The sequence below is a fragment of the Nannospalax galili genome, unplaced genomic scaffold, assembly GCF_000622305.1.
Source record: "Nannospalax galili isolate Female #2095 unplaced genomic scaffold, S.galili_v1.0 scaffold355, whole genome shotgun sequence".
Classification (NCBI taxonomy): domain Eukaryota; kingdom Metazoa; phylum Chordata; class Mammalia; order Rodentia; family Spalacidae; genus Nannospalax; species Nannospalax galili.
Window position 1 is genome coordinate 754,167 of NW_008336848.1, and position 27,542 is coordinate 781,708.

The 27,542-nt window shown below is 37.0% G+C and overlaps 2 protein-coding genes and 1 pseudogene across 6 annotated transcripts in view; 2 read left to right on the forward strand and 1 right to left on the reverse strand.

Annotated features, from left to right (window-relative positions):
• Nucleotides 1-27,542, reverse strand: part of Cmss1 (cms1 ribosomal small subunit homolog) — a 407,227-nt gene that overhangs the window by 312,188 nt on the left and 67,497 nt on the right. The window lies entirely within an intron of this gene.
• Filip1l (filamin A interacting protein 1 like) overlaps nucleotides 1-27,542 on the forward strand; it is an 80,506-nt gene that overhangs the window by 18,998 nt on the left and 33,966 nt on the right. The window lies entirely within an intron of this gene.
• On the forward strand, nucleotides 12,301-13,246 carry LOC103732630 (annotated as a pseudogene).

Below are 27,542 nucleotides of genomic sequence, written 5' to 3' on the forward strand. Positions count from 1 at the left end.
AGCAAAACTATCCTATGATGGTAACTTAAATCACTTCCGCACTTCAAGGCTTACTTGAAACACGCCTAGTGACCTTTATAGAATTTTTTTTAGAGTGATTATATTCTGTTAGGGACACATGCTGAGCAGTCACTTAGTTTCTACTTCTAGTTTCAGAAAGGAACCTCAGGAATATGAAATTTGTGGTTCCATAATGAATTTCTTCTGCTATGAGTAAGCCCTTACAGCCTGCTATATCACACAAAACATTCTCAAAAGCATTGGTTAGCTTCTTTGGACATCAATATACCATGTAAGGACTGGAGAATGGGAGGAGGGTAGGGAACATGTATGTGCGCACACACAGAGTACAGACATACACAGATAATTCAGATGAGCTTATGTTCAAACATATTTGAAAAAAATGTTCAAAATCCTCTTCTATTAAATAATTTAATTAAACCTTTTCACAGATGCTTCAGTCATTTTCTTTAACTTATTTCCAGTACATAACAGAGGATGGGAAGAATATCTCAGACTTAAATACCTTTAGGTCCAAGGAAGGTCAGGTAAATAACAGATGTTGGCTGGATGTGTATTATAGGGAAAGGTGGGGACCATGACAAACCACAAACTTCAAGCCCATCCAGTCAGCATTCTGAATGGCTACTTCAATATCACCAATAACTTTAAAAAAAACATATAATTCAGCTGATCCAAAACTGAAACCAGACTCAACACTATGCTCTTCAGGATTACAGCTTAAGAAAGATAAGCACTGGAGGGTACTGCCTGGGCAGGGTGAGATAGTGGAGAGTAACAGGAAGAAGGGGAAGTGAGATGGACAAGCCTGGTTCTGCCAACTTGCATGTCTTCTCTTGCCCCACTTGTACCTAATGGCTGTAACAGCAAGGCTATAATGTCTATCTTTAATACCTAATAAAGAGCATTCAATGTGTTTTTATTTTTTCAACATTTATTTATCTATTCATTTATTTTTGAGACAGTCTTTCATATTCATGTTGGATTTGAACTTGCTATATAGCCAAGGATCACCTTTTGTGGTGCTACTAAGTCACATTACAGATATAACTGAATAAAGAATCAGCCTGACTCTTAGGGCTAAGGCCAAGAGCGGACCCAAACTTTGAGACTCACGGCTCCTTCTGATGTCTCATGGAATTGTGCTCTTGAGCCAGGTCTCACCCATACTTTTATTTAAACAGGCTTTCCAGCATGAATTGGGGAACTACAAGCTTGGATCCACACTTTTCTTATCAGAGAATCTGGCCCTTTAATTCCTAGGCCTAAAGTATCTCATATACACAATGTTAAGTATACCTCTCAATGATTCTGTTTCCAATGAGAACAAGAGTACACTGCTTTCAGCATTTTGATATGCTAATTCAAGTACATCCACATTCATTCACTATGTCTCTAGGGTAGAGGGCAAGGTGGGGGTCCTGAGGGGTTATGGTCATTTATCCAGCTCACAAGAGTGTGCTTGTTTCCATTATAAACAGTAGTTTCTTGGTGTAAGGTTAAGTAAAAGTCCTTAATCTAGATTCTGTCCATATTTGAAGTCATTCCTACAACCTTGGACTTCTGATCCTCTTATCTTTCCCTCCTAAATGTTGGGATTATAAGTATGCACCACCACCATGACAACTTTTATGAGGGCTAGGGATGGAACCTAGGGCTTCTTGTATGCTAGGCAAACACTCTACCAATGTGGCTACATCTCTAGTCATATATATACATATATATATATATATCTTTAACAAATAAATGTATATGCTTCTCCAATCACTAAATGATCAGTATAATTAGTAGCAACAGCTATAAGATTTTCAAACCAATCATAGGTTATTGTGGAGATCTCTCTGCAGAAGTCCTCTGCCCTTTGATGGCAAGGATGCAATTATGCTATCCTTTATTTGACCTTCTAGATATTTTTATATTGATCTACTGTCATGAATTTTCATCTTTTCTACACTAATCGATGTATATAGAAACATTAGCTTTCTTCCTACTTGAGAAGACATACTCACTAAATACTCTTAATCGCCACTGCCTTAAGAGTTTGACAATAAAAATGATAAAATGGGATGGGGGGCACAATCATTGAAATGAATATTCTGAGAATTCTGTATGGCAACCTGGTTTCAAAAACAAATGTAAGGGATCAAGTACTGATGGACATTAACTGTTAAAAGGAATTTAGACATTTCCATAAAATGTAATGTATGAACTTATTCGAATCTATTTTATTTTTTATTTTATTTCATTTTTTTGTTTTATTATTTTATTATTTCTGACAGGGTCTTAATATATAGCCCAGGCAGGCCTTGAACTTGAGATCCTCCTGCCTGTGCCTCTGAGTACTAACATTATAGGCATATACCTGGCTTATTTGAATCATCATTTGAAGAAGACACTGGGGTAAGGAGAGAAAAGGGAAATCTGAATATTATCTAGTATATTTGATAGTAAGGAATTATTCCTAAGATTTTATATGTTAATAGTTCTGTGGTTGTGGATCTAAAAAAAAAAACCAAAAAACAAAAAACCCTTATCAGAATGGGTAGAGAATTTGTTGAGCATGCATGAGGCCCTGGGTTCAGTCCCCCACCATCACATAAACAGGGCATGATGGCACATAACTGCAGTCACAGCAGTTGGGAGGTAGGTGTAGGAAGATCAGAAGTTCAAGGTCATCCTTGGCTACATAGAGAGCTCAAGGTCAGCCTGTTATTCATGAGACCCTGTCTTAGTTTGTTTCTTCATTGCTGTGACAAAATACTTTGACCACTACCAACTTGGGAGGAAAGGGTTTATTTAGCTTACATCTCCCAGGTCACAGCTCATCAGGGAGCCCAAGGTAGGAACTCAGGGCAGGAACCTGGAGGCAGGAGCTGGGGCACAGGCCATGGAGGAATGCTGCTTACTGGCTTGTTCCCCTGGCCCCTGCTCAGCCTGCTTTCTTATGCAACACAGGCCCACCTGCCAGGGGTGGCACCACCCACAGTGGGCTGGGCCCTCCCACATCAGTCATCAAGAAGATGCCCCTCAGACATGGCCACAGGCCAGTCCAATAGAGGCAATTCCCCAACTGAGGCTCCCTCAACCCAGGTGTGTCAAGTGGACACTAAAACTATCCAGCCCAACCCTATTGAAAAAGAAAAAAAAAGCCTTATTGATAAATTCCTAAAGAATTTATAGAGAATGACTAATTATGCAGGAGGAAATATGGATTCCCAGTGGGCAGTAATTAGCATGAAGGCCAAGCAGACTCTTAGCAGGCAGAAATTATACCTACAGGTATAAAGGAAGTAAAAATGAAAATTTTTGAAATATCTCTCTTGAGGATAGGTACACATTAGGTTGTGTGCCACAAACATGTTTTTCACATTTATTTTTAACTTGTTATGTAGAAATATCTCAGTCTAACATCCTAATTTTGGCAGAGAATCCACAGTAAATACCAATCATTGCATTAGGTGTGTCTAAAAATAGTAAGAAGAACAAAAAAGATCAACAATAAGACTATTATAAGCAAAGTTCCAAAGAGAGCAGGGCTCTTTGAAAAGGATTGCATGTAGTCCATCCCATTACTGTACAACTTCCTGATACAGACTTTAGAGCAAAAGGAGACTGGAGAAATACATTTCCATTTGGCTGAAGCAAATGGAAAAATAAATCTCATTTCATTCTAAATCATAAAAAGGGAGATGTCGTAATATACTACCTAATCCTTTTTGCCTGGTCTAAAATGGGCTAATTATAGCATGTGTGAGGAAATGGCAATGAGATACAACCAAAGGAAAAAGAGAAAGGAACAGAGGCATCTATTTATTTTAAATGTGCCCAGAGCTCTGGCCAAAAGACATTCCAATCTCCTCCATCTCCTCAACCTTGAAAGAGTTACTCAGATAAACTTACTTAGATAATATCACTGTCTTTGGTCATCCTTTAAATTTGGCTCCTAGTTTTGTTGGACAGCTTTGAGGAAAAGAAGTGTCATGAGTTCCATCTGCAAAATGGGCATAAATAGTCTTGCTTTCTACTTCCTTACCTGAAGGGTATTTGAGAAGACTAAGGTAACTATTTGGGCAGAGAGTTTAAGATTTATGGCTCAAAGTGAAACAAAGAGTCTGTAAAACATTTATTCATACATAAAAATTATGGTTATAATTAAAAAGTATTATTTTTGTCATTCCAAGGGCCAACTAAGAATTCTTTAAAAAGTTTTTTGAAAAGTGGCAAGGGGACTTGGCAGAAGAGTATATACATCTGCCACTTCAACCAGCACCAAACTGAAGACATTTGTTTTCTCTGAAAATTCTTAATGATAGGAAGATTTATTAAAGAAACAAAACACTTCACCTCTAAAAGCTCAAAGAATCCTAATTCTGTATTAGTCTTGCCAAGGGAATTTTGAATGTGTTTGCATTCTATCAGTCCACAGTGTGAGTCAGTGTATTCCAAACCGGTTTTCTAACCAGAAAATTGAGAAGTTTGATGACACATTTAGGTAAACATGCTCACTGGATGAAGTTATTTGAATTTTTATAGCCTTTTAATCTACTGTAAGCCTTTGAAATCCACACAGGTTTTTAAGACTAGTTTATATGAGTCAAAGAACAGAGAAATGGTATATATACCGACTCTATTTAGAATTTCATGAATTCTGGATAGTTAACAGTATTTAATACTAGAAAGAACAATGAAGGTAAGCTGATCTGAAACTGAAGCCTTTATTTACTAATCAGACTTATCCTTAATGAAAATTTCAGCTCTTAATATATTTCTTGCCCAAAGAACTAAAATTTTTCATTCATTCTGATTGAATGACGACAGCTCTTGCTGACAATGATAAATGAACTCTGAGTATGAAAGGTCCACTCCAGTGAAAGAACAGGAAAGGGGTTACAGACCAAGACTCTCATCACCTACTTCTCAGGCAATCTGAGAATTCAATAGGCAGTTGAACACAAATGCCATAAAATGTGGCAAAATTCACACCCAAGTTATCTAATTTAACTGATCTGATAGTAACTGTAAGTTGTACATGCTAACTAAAATTTGCAGTGTGAGGGACTTTCTAACCTATCAGATGAAAGACAGGAGGGATCCAAAAGTTAAAAACTCCTCTTTTAACAGCCTACTGTTAGCCACATTATTAGTTCTTTGAACAAAGAACACTTTCAATCATACACCCATACTCCTACCCTTAAGAACTTCTGCTTAACCTACAAGAAATCTTGCCTCAGTCACTAGTGAACATTCCTACCTCCAAATTTGACTTTTCACTAGTTATCCTTGGGAATAAATTACTAACAAATAATTAGGACAACTTAGTGGCCCTAAAACTTTTTGATGCAGGTAACATTTTGTACCCCCACAACACCCTTCTTCCTGGCCCAAGGGTATATCAATGTATTTGCACATAAACATGTACACACAAATCAAAAACTCATTTATTTTGTAGGTTTTACTACCAAACCAAACCCTAGCTCAGAGAACCTTCATTCTACTCTGTTTGATGTTGAATCAGACAAGGAATTAGTTTACAAGGAGAAATCAAGTTGTGAAATAGGTGTCTGTATTTTTTTCCACATATAGCCTCAAATTCCTGCCCTCAAATTATGACACTTTAACTATCTACCTGTTTCAGAATGCTGCCTTAGAACATTTAGTTCTTAAATTTTCTAGGTAAGTATTTCATTGTGAAAGTTTTTTCACCTGTGTATTTTGTGTGCATAAAGTAACAGTTCTTCACTTTTTTTTTTTAAGTATAGAGGAAAGGGGTCAGAGTATTTCTTTAATTACAGCCTGAGGTATTATAGCTCAGCTGGCAGAATACTTACCTAGCATGCATGAAACTGTGGGTTCCATTGCTAGCACTGCATACACTGGATACAGTGGCACATGCCTATAATCTCAGTACTTAGGAGGCAAAGACAGGAGGATCAGAGGTTCAGTTGTATGCGAATAGCTCTTGCCTGTATTTCCAGCTTCAGTGAAACTGAGACAGGAGGCTCAATCAAATCAGTATGGGTGGGATAGTAAAATCCTGTCTAAAGAAAAAGACATTGCAGGAAAAGAATTTTTTGTTGTTTTTGTTTGCTGTAGAATGGTAGATTCTATTTTGTATATTAAATTTTATTTTGCATATTCTATACAAAAACAATAAGAACTCTTACAAAGAACTTGATAACTAATTGTAACAGTAACATCAACAATCACATTTTATTCAGTGTTTAACTTTAAACACTCCTTGAATGTGATATAGATTATCTCAATTGGGCATCATAATAATCTTTTGAAGTAGGTACTATTATTATCCACATAATATTCAGAAAATCATTTTGAAGACAGTAAGTAACTTGTTCAAAGTCATACTACTTGTGATTATAAAGGAGAGTAGGACCTGGGTCACATTTTTAACCCTTCCCTGAAGCAGTTCCCCAACCTAAGTGATCATAGTTTGCCAAGAGAGATATTTACATGTGCAGATTTCTGGGCTCAATCCTAAACATGCTAAATCAGATTGCCAAATGCAGTGAACAGAGGTGCCAGCACAATGGCATTTCAAAGATGGTTCAAATGTCCTTTTAAGATGTCAAGAGAACACAAGTAAAGCCAGTTGTCACACTGCTGTCTAAGTCAACATCTGCCTTGAATAGAAGTAGCATCTCTTGTTCCACACAAACCTCTTCTCAATATACAATAAGATCTTGTTACTGCAAGGTCAAATGAGGTCATGATCATGCTATGCCAGCAATTAGTATCAGGACACACCACTGCATGGTCTGTATTATGGAAAATGAAAGTGATAAAACACAGCAAATCTGGTGAGTTAGAACAGATGAGTCAGAAATTTACCAGAACAGAAGGAATGGAAACTAATATGGATAGAGCTTAAACTCCTGGCCACATTATTGCATGACCTGATCAACACTGTTAATACTCAATCTAAAGTTTCAGCTTCTGAAAAATTCACTATCTAGTTCATTTATTTCAAAATATTTACTAAGTACCTTCCATCCATGTGCAAAGTATTCAACCACACATATGACCTCTGCCCTAAAAAACGGAAAAGAATGCAGGCAATGGAAAATGAGGTCATCACTGATTAGAGGGTCAGGAACAGCTCTCTGGGAAAAGGTAGCATTTGAACTGCATCTCGAAAGAAAGATGGGCATAATTCAAACAAAAGAGAGTGGGAGGGAGGGAGGATGAGAGAGAGAGAGAGAGAGAGAGAGAGAGAGAGAGAGAGAAAGCACATTATAGGTAGGCTCAGTAGCATAGAGGAAGGAGGTAAGGACAGAAAGCATTCAGGCAACACTGAGGAGTATGCTTGGCTTAAGTACAGGTAATGTGGAAAAACAGTGGAAGCTATGGCTGCAGTGTTAGGGTCAGAAAACAAAAGGCTGAGAGTGTGGGAACCAGTGGGTAGTAGGTAGTTAAGACACATTTCAGTAGCACAGAGATAATGTGAGAAAGCAGTAAAAACATCAAAGAACATCTGAGTTGAAGGAATATTTATACTATATACTAACTGTGCCCGTGACTTTTTGTTAGGGTCAGATGAAATGATTTTAAGAAAGAAGTATGGAAGGTGAGGGAGAAGGGCAAAGGATATGAAAGGTGTCTCTAGCTTTCAAGTTAGAGATGGCTATCTATACTCACATTTCACTGATCTAATCCAAACTCGCACAGCAACTTCTCAGGGCAGGAAATGCTAGAAATGTCTGGCTACGCAGTCATATGCCCAGGAGGAAGTGGAGAGTTGATGTTTAAGTATAACTGAGTCCGCTACAATCTTAGTGCAAGGCACTTAAACTTCTTGCCTCTCAATTTTTATTACATTTTATTATTTATTTGGGGGAGTATGCATGTTATGATGAACATGTGGAGGTAGAAGACAACTTTTGGAGTCAGTTCTTTCCTTCCACCATATGGGTTCCAAGTTGGACTCAGGTTGTCAGGTTTGGCAGCAAATACCTTGACCTACTGAGCCATATCGCCAGTCCTGCATCTTAGTTTTATCTTCATGATTTAGAAAGCTAAGACTTCTTAAAAAAGACACAAAACCATCAATCACAAGATTAAAAAAATTAGACTTCACTAAAATTATTAAGCTGTGCTTATCTAAATACAAAAATAATAGGATAAAAGACAGGTCACAGATCAGAAGTATCTATTTAAATACATACAACCAACAAAATGCACTCCAAATACATAAAGAATACCCACAATGCAATAACAATAATAAATAAGACAAAACCCAATATTAAAAAAGCTAAGATATGAAGATATGAAAGAAGATATTCAAATAGGATGTGAAAAGGGAGTTCAACAATGTTAATTATCAGTGAAATATTAATTAATACTAAAAAAAAATAGGGCTGGTGATATAGCTCTGCACTAACAGAACACTTACCTTGCATGTACCAAGTCCTAGGTCCCACTGCAAACAAACAAAAAAAATAAACGACAATAACAAAAAAAACTGAACCCAACCCAAACCAGTAATAAATAAGAAATCTCCAACACCACACACACAAAAAAACTATACAGCCCTACCAGAATGACTAAATTGAAAGGACATTGTCAGCCAGGTGTGGGGCCTCATACCTGGAATCACAGAATTCAGGAGGCTGAGGCAGGAGGGTTGCCAAGAGTATCTGGCTAGCCTGAACTAGTGAGTTCCAGGCCAGCCTAGGCTAAACAATGAAGCTCCATCAAAAAACAAAACAAAACAAAATAAAAACCAGCTATTTTTAAGTATTAAGAGGAAGTGGAACAAGTGAAATTTACATACATTTCTAGTGACCATGTAAATTTTATGTATCATTCTACTCCTAAGAAAGTCCACTGATGTTCCACCCAAAACAAAGAAAATTAATGTAAGGTAACAAAGGTCAAAACGGTAGTCACCTCCAAAAAAGAAAGTGGCTAGCAACCAGAGGTGGCATAAAGGATGAGCCTGAGCTACATATTCTAAATTGGGGGAGGCAGGTTTGATTGCATTCAGTCATTGTATAGCTGATGAGATCAGTCCTAGTAACAGCAATTGGTAGATGTGGAAAGGCAGATGAGTCTGGCTTTGGAGTGTTGTACTTAAGGGACCAGTGAAACATCTAGGAGCATGTACAAACATGGGTAAGACAGAACTCTTAAGCTAAGCTAACATTAACGATTTGGGAGTTTTAGCATAGAGGGGAAAGCTGAAACAGTAGTGGAGGAGAGTAGGAAGATGGCAGTAGTAGAGAAAACAAATGAGTGGATTGTCCTGGCCACAGATGCCTACATTCAGAGTAGAAGTTAAAAGAGAATCGTTCTATGAGATAGACAATTTAGAGGGGCCAGCATCTAAAAAAATTAGAAAATCATCCAGCAACAGAGAGAATTTAGAAAAACCATTGTTTTGGAAGCCAAAAGGGAAATTTCAAGGATTGGGTAGGCAGTAAACTGCGTCAATGGCAGAGAAAGGCAAGATCAGAGTGAAGCCTACGGGATCTGATGAAGTCACCCACAACTTTGCAGAGAACAATTTCATCAGAATGACAAGCAGTAAGACCAGACTTCAATTAGAGAGGGTGGTGAGGATGCGGATGTAATGAAGGTTCTCTCAAGAGGCCCGTCAGGGATTTGGAAGGGAAGAGAGAGAGGTCATTGTAGAAACAGTGAGAAGAAAGTGCCAAGTGTGACTGAAGATATTGGAAGTAGACAGGACAAGCAGAGCCAAGTCCTGGAAAAGACAAGTGGATATGGGAGGCAAGAAGGAGGCAGCTATGACAGTGATAGAAAGTTGAAATAAGCATGAAACCTAAGGTAGACTAAGAATCAGCAAGTGGTCACAAAGGAAAATTTAAAAATACAAAGGAAATGTATGTCTTAGGCTAGGTTTGGAATAGGAAGATAACCAGCTAACAAAAATTAATTTTTGGAAGGCTCTTTTACCTCATATTAATGGAATGTCCTATTTTAAAGCAGCATGTTAAACATTTTTAAAGGCTCTATTTCAATTCAGTCGTTCAAACATTCCAGTGCCCAAAATACTGCCTTGATAGAAACAAAATACATTTTTAGCAGGCAGGTTCCACTACCTAGCGTAGTCATGAATACTTGACTGGAAAGCAATGTTTTTCTCTTTCCACTGAAAGATCTATTCTAAGATTAGGAACAAAAATACTTGCAAATGATGGCAATAACAAAATAAGCACATTTTAATGGTGATACAACCTAGTCTATTGCCCTCTCAGACTTTTGTTTACAGTGAGAACAAAATCCACACACTTATCATTAAGAGCAATAGTAACAAACACTCAGCACACTCACTGCTGCCAGGAATGTAAAGGGCTGGCCTGAAGCTGGGCAGCTCAAGCAGGTAAGCAGAGGAAGCCCAAGCAGAGTTTGAAGTAGCAGCATTTGCTTAGAAAAACAAGATGCGTATCTCAAGTTCCTTTTCCAGCCAAAGATCTTGCTTAACTCAATTAGCTTGGGCTTGTTTTCTATTACTTGAAGTCATATTTTTCTATTACCAAATGAAGAGCTTTTCATTTATGACAAATTAGTACAAGTAAATAAAGCAACAGGGGACCACAACTTCATCATTTCAACCTGGGAAAAGAGCGTGTGTGTCATTTTTGGTGTGAAGCATCTTTTAAAAAAAGCAGGAACACCCTTTTGGGGAGGGTAAGGCCACTGATTCTATCAAGCCAGGGTCTCTATTCTCATGGTGGCTGCAAAGGATGTTAGACATGGCAACCTATGAAGATGTAAGGAAAATTTAGATACGTCTATCAATCACAATTCTAAATCTTTTTTTTTTTTTTTTGCCCTAGCAAAATAATACAGGGATAATAGTTTAAAATAAGTGCATGTGTTCAGATTCACATTTGTATGAACATATACACAAGCACATACACACTCATACTCACATAGAGAGTGAGCGAGACAGAAGGATGGGGGAGAGAACTGACTATATAGCAGTCACAGTTTTAAATGCTTTTCACAATAATCCTGTGAAATGGGTATATTTATAGAGAAACTAAGCCCTGAAAACATGAATAAGGTATTAGGAAAACAGCTAGAAATGGGCAAGGAGGGGAACTGAACCCGGCAGTGTGGCTTAACCATCTCTTTATAGCCTCAATTATGAAATGATTCTGCTCTGTTAGTAAAAGCACTTCCTTCATAAGCGTCCGATTCTTACCAATCTAGGTGTGGATGAACAAGTGTTTGTTTACCCAACCACAATGCTTACAATCACAGATTTTTTTTTAACCATACTAATTTTCCACTTCCATTTTTTGCAATTTAAAAATCTGAATGTTTAACTATGCTTACATGGAAGTCACCCTATTTCAACTTTGTTTGCACATGGGTGCAACCTCTAAACTCTGTTAGAACTTTTTCAGAACAGATAACTAAAATGGCAACATGTGAATGCCATGTATTTGTAATCACAAATAAGGCCATGCAGATTTAATGTGAATCTCTTCTAATCAAGTATTTTGTTGATTTGTTGACCTTTTCCGTTGTCCAGTTATCTCTTGGTGATAATAGACTGCAGGTTCAACATTTCTTCCCTAAATTAAAATAAATTTTCAGATGCATTTTGTATTACTTCCTACCACACTATTTTCCATCTCAGAATAGGCTGATAATTACAGGTTCAGAATAGGAATGACATTAGGAACAATAGCCTATCAACATGTCATAGAATTACCTATGACCTGCTAATTTTCACAACTTTTCCTACATCTTCTCATTGAACTGCATCTGAGAAGCAGATTCTTTTTTAAAAGTGGGAGTAGAACACCTGCTCAAGCGGACAGGTACTATGGATACTTGTGTTCTCCAACATACTGAGTAGGAGATAAACTGTGTGCAGAACCCTATGTTTCTGGTTGTAAGGAGACTGTCCGCAAATTCAATTAAAACACATGTTGCACAGTACCACATATGTCTTGGATACTTGATATTAAGAGCCATTTAGATGGATAAATGTATTTTTTAAATATCTAATGTCACAAGTATCCTCTCCACGTTGCTTAGGTCAGTGAAAACAAGCTACTCATTTAAATATTTTGTTCCTAAAAGATAAAATGAATCTGGGTGGGTTGAGGGAGAAATAAGATCAAAATACATTATATGAACTTCTCAAGAATAAATAATATTAAAAATCAAATAAAATATAGTTGGCACAAGGTCCCTTAAAAGACCTACTATAGCTCTCACCAGGCGTCCTCCTTGGAGTGACATTGTCTTTAAACTGTGCATGGCAATCCCTGACGCACACCCATGATGCCCAGGGAAGACAGGGTGACCTGGAAGTCCAACTACTTCCTTATGATCATTCAGCTTTTGGACGATTATCCAAAATGTTTCAATTGTGGGAGCAGACAATGTGGGCTCCAAGCAGATGCAGTAGATCTGCATGTCCCTCCGAGGGAAGGCTATGGTGCTGATGGGCAAGAACACCATGATGCACAAAGCCATCTGGGAGCATCTGGAAAACAACGCAGCTCTGGAGAAACTGCTGCCTCATATCCGGGGGAATGTGGGCTTGGTGTAGACCAAAGAGGACCTCACTGAGATCAGGGAAGTGCTGCTGGCCAATAAGGTGCCAGCTGCTGCCCCTGCAGGTACCATTGCTCTATGCGAAGTCACAGTACAGACTCAGAACACTTTCAGAACACTCATCTGGGGCTGAAAAGACCTCTTTCTTCCAGGCCTTAGGCATTGCCATGAAAATCTCCAGGGGCACCATTGAAATTCTGAGCAATGTGCTGCTGACAAAGACTGGAGACAAAGTGGGAGACAGCGAAGGGACACTGCTGAACATTTCCCCCCTTCTCCTTTGGGCTGATCATCCAGCAGGTATATGACAATGGCAGCATCTACAACCTGGAAGTGCTTGACATCACAGAGGAAACTCTGTATTCTTGCTTCCTGGAGAGTGTCCGCAATGTGGACAGCATTTGTCTGCAGATTGGTTACCCAACCATTGCCTCAGTGCCACATTCTAGCATCAATGGGTACAAGCATGCCCTGGTTTTGTCTGTGAACGCTGATTGTACCTGCCCACTTGCTGAAAAGGTCAAGGTCTTCTTGGTTGATCTATCTGCATTTGTTGGCTGCTGCCCCTGTGGCTGCTGCCACCACTGCTGCTCCTGCTGCTGCTGCAGCCGCAGCCAAGGCTGAATCGGAGGAGTCAGATGAGGATATGGGGTTTGGTCTCTTTGACTAATTCCCCACAAAGCAACCAACTTGGCCTTCTTTATTTGAGAAATATGGAAATAAAAGCTTACTTTTCTTTAAAAAAAAAAAACCAAAAACAAAAACATCTATTATAGTACTGGCAGACAGATCTTAAGATATTGGTGAAAAGGCCACTGTGTTAACTGCCACCATTATTAACAGCAACTCTCTTTGTATACCTAGTTCATATAAACCACTCTGAACTCTACAGGGAACATATTTGGTACTACTTATACAGAAACAAATACATGTATCTTTAAAGTGTGTGTGTGTGTGTGTGTGTGTGTGTGTGTTTAAGTCTGTCTTTATACTCATTGGAATCTGTTCTATTTACCAACAAGGTAACACAGAAAATTCAATAAGTACACCCTGTCTAGAGGTTAACGAAGAAAAAAACAATCACTTGGCTCAAAATAGTTACATAAATCGTTTATGCAAAGACTTGAGCTTTCTCTGGCCATTAACTTTAGAATACACATTGCTGATATTTACTCTTTGTAAACTGTGTAGTATTAGTCTCAGCTCAGATTATAGGTCTTGATGTACGGCGAGCTCTCCCTATGAACATCTGGCTAATAGCCAAGCAAAAGTACATAATTTAAAACACTCAATCAGTTTTACTCAGAGGCATTATGTTTAGTGTTTAATAGCTTCTCCAGGGATAGGAAAATTACAAAAGCACATTGTTTAGACATGAGCTAAAATGAGTCATTACTCGTCACTACATTTTTGAGGATTTGGCATTAATCTTCTGGGGGGAAGAAACACTAAACATTTGAAATAAATATCAATTTTCCTAAACAGTTTAGTAAAATCAGGCTATTCTTTTCATGAAGAAGCAAGAAAGGAAGGCACTATCCTACTCTAACTGTAGTCATTTTGTTTTTCCTAACACCACCTTCAGGAAAATTTTAATAACCATTTGAGACCTGATATTTAAAGCAATGCTAAAGCTTATCAGATTGTTTATCTTTTACATATTAATAGAATACTATATAGAGTCTTTGGTAAATCTCAAAACAAGTGTAACCCACCATTTTCACCCATTATTCCCTGGACACCTTCCTAATTTCTAATAAAATGCAGAAGCAGACTGGCCTGAATATCAACTCCTAGGTGCCGTGGAGTCTTAATCCTCCTATCTTCACTCTGGTCTGTTCAAGCATGCTTGAGGACCTACCTAAGGCAACTTTGTTTTTCTCTGGACCAGCAGTTCTAAAACTTTGCTGTATATCTGAATCACAATACCAAGGCAGACTCTCTGAGACTTACTAGTACCAATACTGAGACTGTGTTGTACATTGGGAACACCTGAGGAATTTCTACTAGTACTAGTAAGTCTGTCTATCTATCTATCTATCTATCTATCTATCTATCTATCTATCTATCTATCTATCTATCTATCTATCTATCTATCAATCAATCATCTGTCAATTGACAGGGTCTTAGTGTATAGTTCTCACTGACCTGGAACTTGCTTAGATCAGGCTGGCCTCAAACTCACAGAGATGTACCATGCCAGGCCTTCACCTTATTTTATGAGACAGTCTCTCATTGAACCTAAAGATCAATGATTCAGCTTGGTGAACTAGCCAATGAGCTCTAGGAATCTGCTTGTCTCTCCTCCCCAGTAGTGCTGAGGTTGCAAACACATGCGACCTTGCTCAGCTTTTATGTGGGTGCTGGAGGTACAGATTGGGGTCTTCATGCTTGTGTGTGGCAGGCACTATACTAAATAAGCCACCTTCTAAGCCATCTTTGGATATTTTTATGTGGCCATCCAACTGGCATTAAAATCAAACAAAGCAAATAATGAAACCATTAGGAAGACGTAAAAATACATATACATTACTGTATATGCATGTCAAAAGTCCAGGTGGAAATCTGCCATTATAAAAAAATTATTTAGTTCATTTACTCAGGTTCCTATTTATAAAGGAAGAAACTGGACAGTCTGAGACTGGACATAAAGAATCAGGGCAAACAAAGGTCCCATGATAGTGCAATCCTATATAGTACAATTTGTTTGAAATCATTCATCTGTATATTCACAAAGTATTTCTAAAATAACGTTATCTATAATATAGAAATGCATTTGGCATGGCAGCTAACAACTGTCTGTAACTCCAGTTCCAGGGGATCCGACAGCCTCTTCTGTCCTCCGTGGGCATTGCACGATATGGGTGCACTTACCTACATGCAGGCAATACATGCATACACATAAAAATAATAAATAATTTTATGGGGCTGGAGAGATGGCTCAGCGGTTAAGAACACTGGTTGTTCTTGCAGAAGACCTGGGTTCGAATCCCAGCACCCACATGGCAGCTAACAATTGTCTGTAACTCCAGTACCAGGGGATATGGCAGCCTCTTTTGAACTCTGCGGGCATTGCACAACATGGGTACACTTACCTACATGCAGGCAACACATGCATACACATAAAATAAAAATAATAAATAAAATTTAAAAATAAATAAAATATTTTTTTAATAAAATAAAAAAGAAAATTTCAAATTTGATGTCAGGTAAATGAATATAAATTCACTGGACTATATGAAGGCAAGCATTAACTTTTTGTTCCTTATTTTGTTTTCAATTATATTTATTTATGGTCATGTACTATACATAACATTATGAACTATATGTATTTATTATCCAAACTATAGAAAAGCTCAGCAAAATTTCCTTTTTTAAATATTTTATTATTTTTATTTTATGTGTATGATTTTTTTGCCTGCATGTGTGTAAGCGCACCCATATCATGCAATGCCCAGGGAGGTCAGAAGAGGGCATCAGATACCTTGGAACTAGAGTTACAAATGGCTGTTAGTCACCATGCAGGTGCTGGGAACTGAACCTGGGTCTTCTGCAAGAGTAGCCAGTGCTCTTAACTGCTAAGTCCAACTCTCCAGTCCCAGCAAACTTTTATTTAAAAGGCCAGGTGGTAAATATTCTAAGCTTTATGAGCCAGATGGTCTTTGGCACAGCTGTGAGCTCTGCTGTGACAGCCGGAAAGCAGCCATATATGTAAACATGTGGGTATGGCTCTGTTTTTTATTTGTGGACTTGGAAATTTATATTTCATACAATATTCACACATAATGATTTTTTTTTGTTTTTTTTCTAACTACAAATTTAAAAATTATTCTTAGTACATTAACCTCATATAAATATGGCAGTGGGCTAGCTACAGAAATTAAGCCTTCTAAAATTTCATGACATTGAAAATGAAAAATATGCCACTTATGCTAATCATGACAAAACAGGAGAAAAAAGGCAGCAGGTACAGTTTGGGGGTTCTACTGAATTGCTCTATTTAAATATTTTAGGTATATTCACATTAAATATCCATAACATTAGCATGAGTTAAGTCCTTCAATCATGCTTATATTCTTTGTCAAGACCCTAATCTAGACAAGAATAAAACTATTTGAATTTCTTTCCTATGACTTGACAAATTTTTAAATAGCCAGTTATTTCACTGAAACTAAAATTAAATGTTATTAAGTCTTAGAGACATATAGTTTGTTAATGTTCTTTATAACAATTATTTCTGCTTTAACAAAGCAAAAAAGAAACATCCTTAGAGGCAAATCATGTTTCTCTGTAGCACTTTTCTTCAATATTAGCAATAGGCCATAATTAAACTTTAAGACATTTTCTGTTTGTCATGTATAAAAGATTCTTGGAAGTGGGCTTCAGCTTCCTTTTGTATATACTGATTCGGGGGGAGGGTCTAGAAAACTACATCAAATCTTTGTTTTTAGGCACCTTGTAGAATCTCGAACTCTATATAGTAAAGTTTTAGTTACTACAGCCATCATAGAAAAAAAAAGACCAATGTCTTTGTAGAATTATCAATTAAATAAAAAGCCCTCCTGAAGATAGCTATTTGTGGACCAGTTTTCTGTTCTACACTCATCAAAATGATTGTTTTTATTGCTTGCTGTCTTTGTTTTCACTTAATAAAGTACTATTGCCAGGATCTCCCTCTGCCATCCCCTCTGTTGCCAGGTCCTTGTGATATCCACAGACAGAATTCAGACGAATTCAGAGAATTCAGAGAATGTTAAGAAGACAGATCAGGTTATTACAGAAGAACAGGAAACACTCTCACAGTGAGAGTGGACAATGGCCAGAGACCATCAGGCTGATTAACAGGTTTAGGTAGGCTCTGTATGAATTTTCTAAAGTCTCTGAACAGATAGCTTTCCTGAGAGGTGTTTTACTGTCCAGGTGATTAACAGGCCCATTAGAATTAACTTTTAAGGCCAGGGAACAATGGCATATCCTTGTTCTATCTTGTTCTATCCTTTTGCTAGAGAGTATATTATGATCTTTAAGGCGATTTAGAATGTAATGTCTCTACCCAGATCCAGAGAATGGACTCAGATCTCATTCTTTAGACCAATAACCGAAGTTCTTAAGTTTCAGTTCCTGGTGATAATGAGGGGATGGGTCCATCATCAATGACCTTCAAGTCTGCTAATATAAGAAGGACTAGCTGCCCAACAGTATCATAGATCATAAAATAATTTTTAGATTTTTGTTTTAATCCAAAAATGTAAGCTGGCTATAGAACTCAGTCCTGACTTCTGGAATGTGTGATGACAAATCATGTATTCAGGAACATTTTACTCAAAGACTCTGTATGGTATCTAAGGGTTAAAACTGTTATTCATGAAGAGACAAATACGCAACCTCCACTCCAACTAGAAAATATATACATTTCAGAAATACACAAAAATCCTATACTAATGGGGCATGCAGACTTTTTAAAGTAAAACAGAACCTCTATAGAAAAGCATACCAATTAGGTGGCTAGGGTTAGGGCAGCAAATTCTCCCTTGCCTTCCTATTGCCATATGCCTGTCATCTTTCCCCTATAGTTTCCATTCACTGTTTCCAACATATGTTGCCACTTATTTGCCAGGAAAAGAATCTCTGACCTACTCTCTTTATGTATGATGAAATGGCAGACGGAACGGAGCCAGAGAGCACCATTAACAGTTATTCACACTTCTGTTTTCTCTTAACTTCCTTTTCTCTAAAGTTTATTCCTCATATGCTAGGAGGGATGTGTAATCATAAAAACATCCGTGACTCATGCTTTAGAATATGGAACCACAGTAAATTCCCTGAAAAAGCAAATGGTTCCTCCTGCCAGCAGGCAGCAAGCCTCTTCTATACAAAGGACCATATCCACAACTCAGAGCTTGGTCAAACATAGCGAAGGGGCTCCTTTGTCCAACTTCCATCAGCTCCAACACAGTTTTCTGGTAATCTCTGCTAGAGTTTACCGAACATTAAACCATGGTCTTAATGAGGCATCAGTTACATGGATTCAGGCCACAGAGAAATACATTAGGAGAGAAAATCTGACATAGAGATCAGACAGGAAGAAGGGTTTTCCACCAAAGACAAAGGGGATTTAAGGAGATGAAATGTGGAAGTCTAGTACTGCGTCTACAGTAGTAAGAAATCTATGTTAATTTGGGTCTGCATTGATTATCCTATTTTGACTTATTGAAACAAATGTGTCAAGAAACACTGGCATTAATAGTTATGTTATCATTAAACTATTAATTCCTTAAATGATAAACAGCAGATACTACCAGGAATTTGCTGTGGTAGAAAAAGATGTTAGTTAAAAATATCAGCCCTTCTTCCTGAATAGAAATGAAATGCAGTGCTTTGAACAGTCCACAGATACTACCATTTAAATGTAAAGTGATATGGAAAAAAAACCAGTCTTCCTGACAGCCCATGGAGACTATAAAACTAACTCAAAGCTAGCTAAATTGTGATTTATCCTTAAAGGAGGATGATTTCAACCTTTCTAGTGATGAGCATTGATGACTGCAAGTTACAGAAAAGAATACACTTTCATGCTTCAGCCTGGGATAGCAAATAATAAGATATAGTTAAGTTTCATTAACTGGCCATGTTAAATCTCTCTCTCTCCTCTCTCTCTCTCTCTCTCTCTCTGTCTGTCTCTCTCTCTCTCTCTCAGTTATGAACACCTGACTCATGAATGTTCTTTCTATATAAAAAGTCAACTTATACTCTGCTCAAAAAGATGATACCTGGAGAACAAGATTATTTCCAGAGCTTCTTAATTTTTTTCAGGCCTAGCAGGCCTGGGGCTGCCATAGAAATGACAGGGAGGTATTCACCTGGAATCCAAAGTGGGAACCTGGAACACATTTCCTAATAAATATCATATTTTATATAGCACACAGGCTCTCAACTGCCCACCAAAAGATAGGTGATTCTATAGCTTAAAGTCTATACATTTGTAACCATATTTTCCTCCATTCCACTTTGTAATAATCATACTGTGTAACTCTCTTGAGTTACATTATTACTGTACTATAAAATCACATTCTATCAGTTACCTAAATATAAGTTCTCAGTTTTAATATGGGTTTAGTAAGCCTCCTTCTGCTAATGTGAAAATCAACTCCATGTTTTTAATAACACTGGTTTTATCAGTTAATATCTTACAAGTGAATCTTTGAAACAGTCTTTTTGCAAAATACATTTTAAAGATTATTTACTACTTTCTTCCTTGATAGAGGAAAAAAAAAAAAAACTGCCCTAAGACCTAAAGTGAGACTAAATTCAATATTACCCTGTTTCTTCCATGAGCAAAAGATAGAAAAAGGGTCTTTAAAAACATCAAATTATAATAACAAAAATAAAAGAAAGCAATAATCATAAACAGAAACAAGAGAATAGCACACATCACCATACAAAAGTAATGAGGTCAGTGACTCCATGTCCAGATATGATACCATAAAGACTGCCCTGATGCATCTACAAGAGATAACAGACCAGGCAGGATATAACCCTGACTCCTGAGTGCCACCTTCTCTTCTACCTTTTCAGATGCAGAACTTCTTTCTTTGTATGGAAAGGACACCTATGTACTATGTTTAATCAATTTAGTCTTTATTCAATATATTTTCACTTTTATATCCATACCTTTTCCAATGGACCAACTTCTAGTTGGAAATTTCTTAAAGCAGGGATGTGTCTTACATTCTACCAGATAGAAAAAAAAAGAAAACCTGAATTTTACAGTAGTGATAAAAGGAATTGAGTTAAAGCCTGTTACATGCTGACTCTGTATTATTTCTACAGCTAAAATTTGTTCCCTCGGAGTTTAATAAGTGATCTCTGAGTTTTTGATCATTCAGCTTCAATAAAAAGAAAACTGTAGAACAATTAATACAAACATTTGTGGACTCAGAGAAGAAGGAATCAGATTTATTTTTGCCTTCAAATCATCTTGGTGAGCAGTAAAATTTAATTATATTTTTAGTGTATCTATTTCACAAAGTGATTCTAGTCACCACAGCATTGGACTTCTATGTGGTAAAATCAGTTATCTATACAGCATAAGTGACTGTAGGGATTAAAGCAAATGCAGATTCCTTTATGAAGCAGTGAACTCTGCATATGCACACTAAAAAAGAATTACCTATCTGCTTTCATCAAACAACATAATTCTTAGATATCTATTGTAATAGAATAATACATATATACATATATACACACATACACTTTATACCTTAAAGATGCAAGCTAGTTAGTCTTAAATCTGGGAAATGATTTAAAATTCTATAAAATGAACAATAGTATTTTTTAGTTTACTATTAAAAATGACTATGACTAGATACAGGGCTCTTCCAAGTAGACCCAGGTCCCAGCACCCACACGGCAGCTAACCACTATCCTTAACTCCAGTTCCAGGGGATCTGATGCCCCTTTCTGGCCTTGGGAGGCACTGCATGACACAGGTGCACTTATGTGCGTGCAGGCAAAACATGCATACACATAAAAATAAATTTAAAAAATGCCTAGATACCAATATCTTAATTTCAGATACTATATAGATACAATAAATGGAAAGGGAAGTTTCCAAACAGACCCCACATTTCCTCCAGGAACACCTTGAGGGAACAGATGCAGAACATCTTAGACTGTTCACCTAAGCAAAGCACTGCCACTCCTCGTGACAGTCATATTTCTGATCACATTTAATTCAGCTCTCTTTGAGCTCAGCGTCAGCAGGGTCTCCAACTCTTTGCAAAGAAAACAGCAGATCCGTATTATACTCAGAACTTATATGAAAGAGAATTTACAATGACCTACTAGGTCCATGTGACTCAAATGAGCATGACTGTATATCCAATTCAGGTTGGGGCTAAAATCTGATTGATCTGTAGGTCAGTCATATTCTTCTTCTTCTGCCAGTACTACATAGCATGAGATGAGGAACTCATCTTTCTAAGTTAAAGACTGCAATTAAAAAAAAAATGTTTTACTATTCAGTGGGCTTATTTTTGAAACAGTGTTGGAAAATCACTAACCTGAATAATGAGTGAAAGTGCTGAGATGTAAACTCTAAAGAAGGTAAAATCCCAATTCTTTAGGACTACACAAAAGATTCTAAAACAGTTATCTGACTTATTTCTTTTTAGCTATTTCTTACATAGTTTTCAGATTGACTTTCAATATTAGATTATATGAATTAAATGTCCATTGCTCATGGTGAGGTAAGATTGGCTATCCTCTATTTCTCTGTCTGTCTCTCTCTCATACACACACACACATATATATATATATACACACACACACATGCAAGCTCACAGCTTAAAATGTAAAACAAACATAAATATTATTTAAAATAAATTATTTATGTGACAAGTTACTAAGAAACACATGAGGTTAAGATGGAACGAAGTGAAAACCTAGCAAGGTAAACAAAGCACTAAATGTGACCTTTTCTTTGACAGCACTTTTTAGACTCTATGAACTTAAATTTTGGCTTCATGGCGTCACAGGTAATATGGACAAAGGATAAAGCCAAAGCCCACAGTCCTATTCCCACATAAAGCTGGGATTGCAAAGAGCTAAACTGTCAAAGTAAGGGTGATTTAGAAACAAAACCAACCTGCAGGGCACTGAAAAGAAAACTGCTTTCCCTGAAATATAGCACTGGGAGTAAGGGGAGCAATCAACTCTACTGAGAAGAGATGTGAACAAGCTAATCCATAAGAGAATTTGTAGCGCAGATTCATATTTAACTGGGTGGTCCAAACCTAAGACCAGAAAATAGGCAAAACAACAACAACAACAACAACAACAACAACAAAAACCAAAACTAACATTTGCTGGAAAACTTGAAGAGCTTTGGGACTGAAAATACCCCCTGTACGAACAAATGGAAATCCTGTCTTAGCTACTTTCAACTAAGGATTCAAAGAAACACTAAATATAAAGTTCTCAGATATAGCTTATATAAAAATGTTCAGAAGCACACTAGAAAATAATATACAATGATTGAAAGTCAGAGAATTAGAATCAGAGCTTCAAGGACCTTAGATGCTGAAGCTATCAGCAAGTATACCATATTTCATCTGGTAAAAGAAAAGCAAGGAGATTGATACAGCCACCTAGATAGGAGAACAAACTATTGTTTGGCCAAAATGGGGGTTTTCCAAAAGAAAAAGAAACTGTGGGGAATGGAGTGTGTAATCACTGTAAATAAAGCAATGGGAACTAATGAACAGGAAGACAAATCCAAAGGAATTGAAAGAATACATTCTGATGAGGCAAACAGATGAAAAAGCTGAAAAAGTGGTAAAGGGATGTGAAGACTGAGGGAAAGCTGAATGTATGTCTAAATCTAAGTTTCCAAATGTAAATGAGTAAGCACTCTTCAGAAGTCATATTTGAAAAGTTAATACTGGCTGAGAATTTTCTAGAACTGAAGAAAGACACCAATCCATATATTCAGGAAAACCTCAGTACACACCAGAAAGGCCAAAATACATCTGTACTTAAGCACATCACACTAAAACTAAATTATCAAAGACAAAGGCAAAATCATAAAAGCAATCAGAGAAAAAAAAAGAGTGACAAGTAGACTGATGACTGACTATTCAACAGATAACACGGGAAGCCAGAAGTCAGTAATGTCTATGTACTAACAGAAAACCAGTGTCACCAAGAGGTCTATATACAGAAAACCCTTCTTAAGAACAAGGTGAAAGAAGTTCAAATAACTTTATTTTTTTTAAATAGTCACAAAGAATAGACTTCCATGAAAAAATCTTCAAAAGGATGCATTTATATGACGGAAATTGATCCCAGATGAAAAACTGAAATAAAAGGAGGAATGATAAGCAAAGTTTGTATATGTATCCTGATGTATCTAAACCAGCATTCCTAAAACTGTACCAGATGATAATGCTCTGTGGAGTTAAAAACAATTAACATATGTAACAACAAGCTGAGGATGTCATCTTAGTTAAAATGTTCTAAATCCTTAAAATTTTGGAAGAGGATTAAGATACTAGTCAGCTTGAGATATTAGAATTTAAGATGTGAGGAAAAATTTATAGGGCAATTGATCCCTATCAGAACAGGGATACAATATGTAACTTCCAAAGAAGATAGGGAGAAAAACCAATAAAAATAAAATTCAGAGGAAGCCAAGAAATGAGACAACAAAAAATCAGTATAAATATAAAAAAAGAAGGCAAGGCCTGGAGAAATGGCTCAGCATTTGTTGATCTTCCAGAGGACCTGATTTGGGTCCCCAGCACCACATCATGCAGCTTATAGCCACCTGTAACTTGAGCTCCAGGGGACCCAACACACTCTTTTGGCTTTCAAAGTACTTGTACACAAATGGCATACACTCACAGAAACACATGCATACACGTACATAAAAATAAATCTTTAAAAAAAGAGGATATGCTAAAATATACAATGCCTCCCTCTATTTTCAGCAATGATCAAATAGGAACCTCTGCAAAAGTCATCAAAATAAACAAATGGAGAAGCCAATTCACTCATAATCAACCCCCGCCATTCTTTAATCATTTTTGGTTAGCTACATTTTCTCTGGGGAGGCCCTTTGGTAAATCATAATTACTTACTAAATAAATGGCTCAAGAGAACTATTTTTGAAGCCATTCTAATATTCAATAAGCCTTAAGATATATTCTTCATATTTAATTAAAATATATACTTTATTTTGCTTTTCTACCAGATAGTTAAGATTTTCAATTCAAGTTCCTCTACACCCCTACTAATCCAAAGAAAGATTCTAAGAGAAGCATTAATATATAGCAGGATTGGAGTAGTCTGAGGAAAATTCATATGTATATATTATACTTAAATATGGAAATAAAAAGGAACTTTCTAACAATGCTATGATTAACTTAAAGCTGCTTTCAATAGATTATTCACCTTCTACAAAGCTGCCTATGGTGTCCTTTATCTGACATATAAAGTTATAACTCAGAACTCACTGCTTCAATTTTAAGGCCCATCTGTAGTCTGCCTTCAGCTTACGTGAGCACTCTCTTAGCCAGAATAACATCTACTACATATACAGAGGCCTGCCAGGTAGCTCTGTTTCACGAGAGCCAGTCTACCCAGCAGATCCAGCACCCTTTGCTCTGAACTTCTTCCTGAAATTCTTTACTCAACTTTCAAGGTCCAGCTAAATGTTGATACCATTATAAATTTCTAGGTCTGATACTTTAATAGAAAATTTTATTTCATGAAACGCAGCATCTCAATTAGCATTTTTACTTTTGTTCAATCTGCCACCAAAATCTAGGTAAGGGTGCACACTCCCCCCATATATTCCCTGTCATAAAGTTAGTGTACTCATAAGCACACAGGAGGTCAACAAATCACTGCTGAATGCTTCATGGAGTAGATACAGAGTAGGTCTGACTCTTTTATATGTATAAATCATATAACCTCTGCATGTACATATTTGTTCATGCATTGGCACACACAAACTGACATGGCTTTCTATTTGACCAGCCCACATCCCTCAATTTAGAAGAAAATGTAATATATTTTCTATTGGCTTGATTATTTTACAATGAAGAAACATGATGGTATTTTCAGGAACAGCCTCCTGCACAAAAACCACTGAAGATCACAATGACTAGATGAAAAATATAACATGAAGCCTTTGGGAGATAAGATTCCCAACTCCTTATCTAAGCGTTGAATTCCACTGTTCTTCATTTCCTGTTGTAGTTGAAGTATATGTGAAACACGTGTCTGGGGGGTGGGGGGGGAGAGACAGGGACAGAGAGAGACAGGTAGTAAGAGAGACAGAAACAGAGAGAGAGAGACAGAGTGACTGAGTTTGGGGCAAAGAAGAAAACAAAAGGAAGAAAGACATATGTTCTATGTTTCAGGAAACAATAGCCACGGAGAAATGACAGACAGTTTTTCAACCACAAGTCAGTGAGCATAACTCAGGGATCAAGAGAGACCTAAATCCCTTTGATACTCTGAGTCTACTGAGTATTTAAAGAAAGGAAATGAAGAAATGCCAAAGTAAGCTTATGGACACACCTTAAATTGTAAATCTTCACATTTTTAACAAATTAATTTTAAGTTTTGTCAGAAAAAAAAGGCAAGGCAATGAAATGCAATTGGGCTATCTGAAAGATAAAAGTTTAAGATTTATTTTAAAGTTAAATATATAATCTAAGTATTTCATCTAGTAGTGAGACAAAACAGCAATCCCATAACAAGCATGTTCTTTTGTCAACTTTATTAGAGTCCATCACTATTGAGATAAATCTTAGAGTTTAAAGTAGAAGTCTCAATGACTTACCAAACAGCATTTCAGGGTTCCAACATAAGCTGGCTAGGACAACATATTCTTCTCACATCACGGGGAAGTAGCAATTCATGGTAACTTAAAGTTGTTTCTTGTGTTTTAAAACTCAGTTGGAGAAATTTTTCACTAGAATTGATTATATTTAAAAAGAAATCAGTACTATCTTAATCTATATTTTGCCAAGGAGTCGCTGTAAACCCACAGTTGACTGCCAAAAGAAAACCCTGGCTCTGAAGCTTTTATTTTACTCCATATGTCCACTTTATGTCACAGTAATAACATTATGCAATTTGTCCACCTGCATGGTTAAATAACTCCCAAGTGAGATTTCCTCAGCAAATAAAACTTGTGGGCACTGAAAATAAAGAAATTTGATTAAATGAAGAATAGTTTTGGAGGTCTTATCAGTATTCAGCTGATCCAAGAGAGAAAAATCTAGTATCTATTAGTGTCACTAGGACCCTATGATATCATACAAGCACATTTGCCTCAACAGCTATGAAAAATATGACACAAAATGAGCCCCAAACAACCAGTCACTAGGTCCATAATCAGCAGAGCACCCTGTCTTCCTTCTGTTAGATTCAAAGTACTTCTGACCATTTATTGCCTCACCCATCACCTTAGCAGAAAACATGCTCTATGCAAGGCGCAAGCCATCTTGGGAATTCCCACAAACAGTACATTCTCAATAAATGGCAGCAAATCCTTTCCGATTACATGGATCTTCTTTCTATAAGTGGTATATATGAGCTATGAAAGTCAGTGAAATTTTAATAATCTATTTGATGAGTTAATATTCCCAAGTATATTTGATGAGATTTTTTTTTTCTTTTCCTCTTTTTTTTTTGAGACAGGGTAGCCCCAGCTGGCCTGGAACTCACTATATAGACAGACAGGCTGGCCTTGAACTCACAAAGATCCTCCTGACTATGCCTCCCAAGTACTGGGATTAAAGGTATGCAGTACCACACACAGCTTTTGATGAGATTCTTAATTCTGTCACAATATAAATAGGATAAATGATCTAGAGATTCCGAGATGGCAATAAGCATGAAATTCAAAATAGGGTATGGGAGGGCTTCAAGTGCTCCTTCCCATTTTACTTTATCATTGCTTTAACACTGATGTTGCCAAAAGAGAGAAGAAAAGATGGGATGGGGGAACACTGTATTCTGACCTGAGCTCATTCTTTCTGTATTACACTCCATAGACCAAAGCACAGTCTGGGTCTAAGTTCCTTGAACAGTAAGACCCAGTCCAACTGTATTATCCTGAAGAACATGCCACTGTGTTCAGTGGAAGAAAAGAGAGGAACAGAGCTCTATGATCTTATTAATACCAAAGCTACTTAACTTTTTATTCTTTAGTTATTTACCATATATGGTTATATGTAGATCAAAGCTGATATTATATATGAAGCTGTTGTACCTCATCCACTGGACCTCAAAAAGACCACCGAGGACCCAACACACCAAAATGCAAAAGCAAAGGTTTATGGTTTATTCGGGCTTAAGCTCGGGCTCTCAGACCTCACCAACTCAATGGATCCGTGCTGAGAGCCCAGAGTAAGGGAGAGTGGAGCCTTTTATAGGTTTTAGACAAAGAG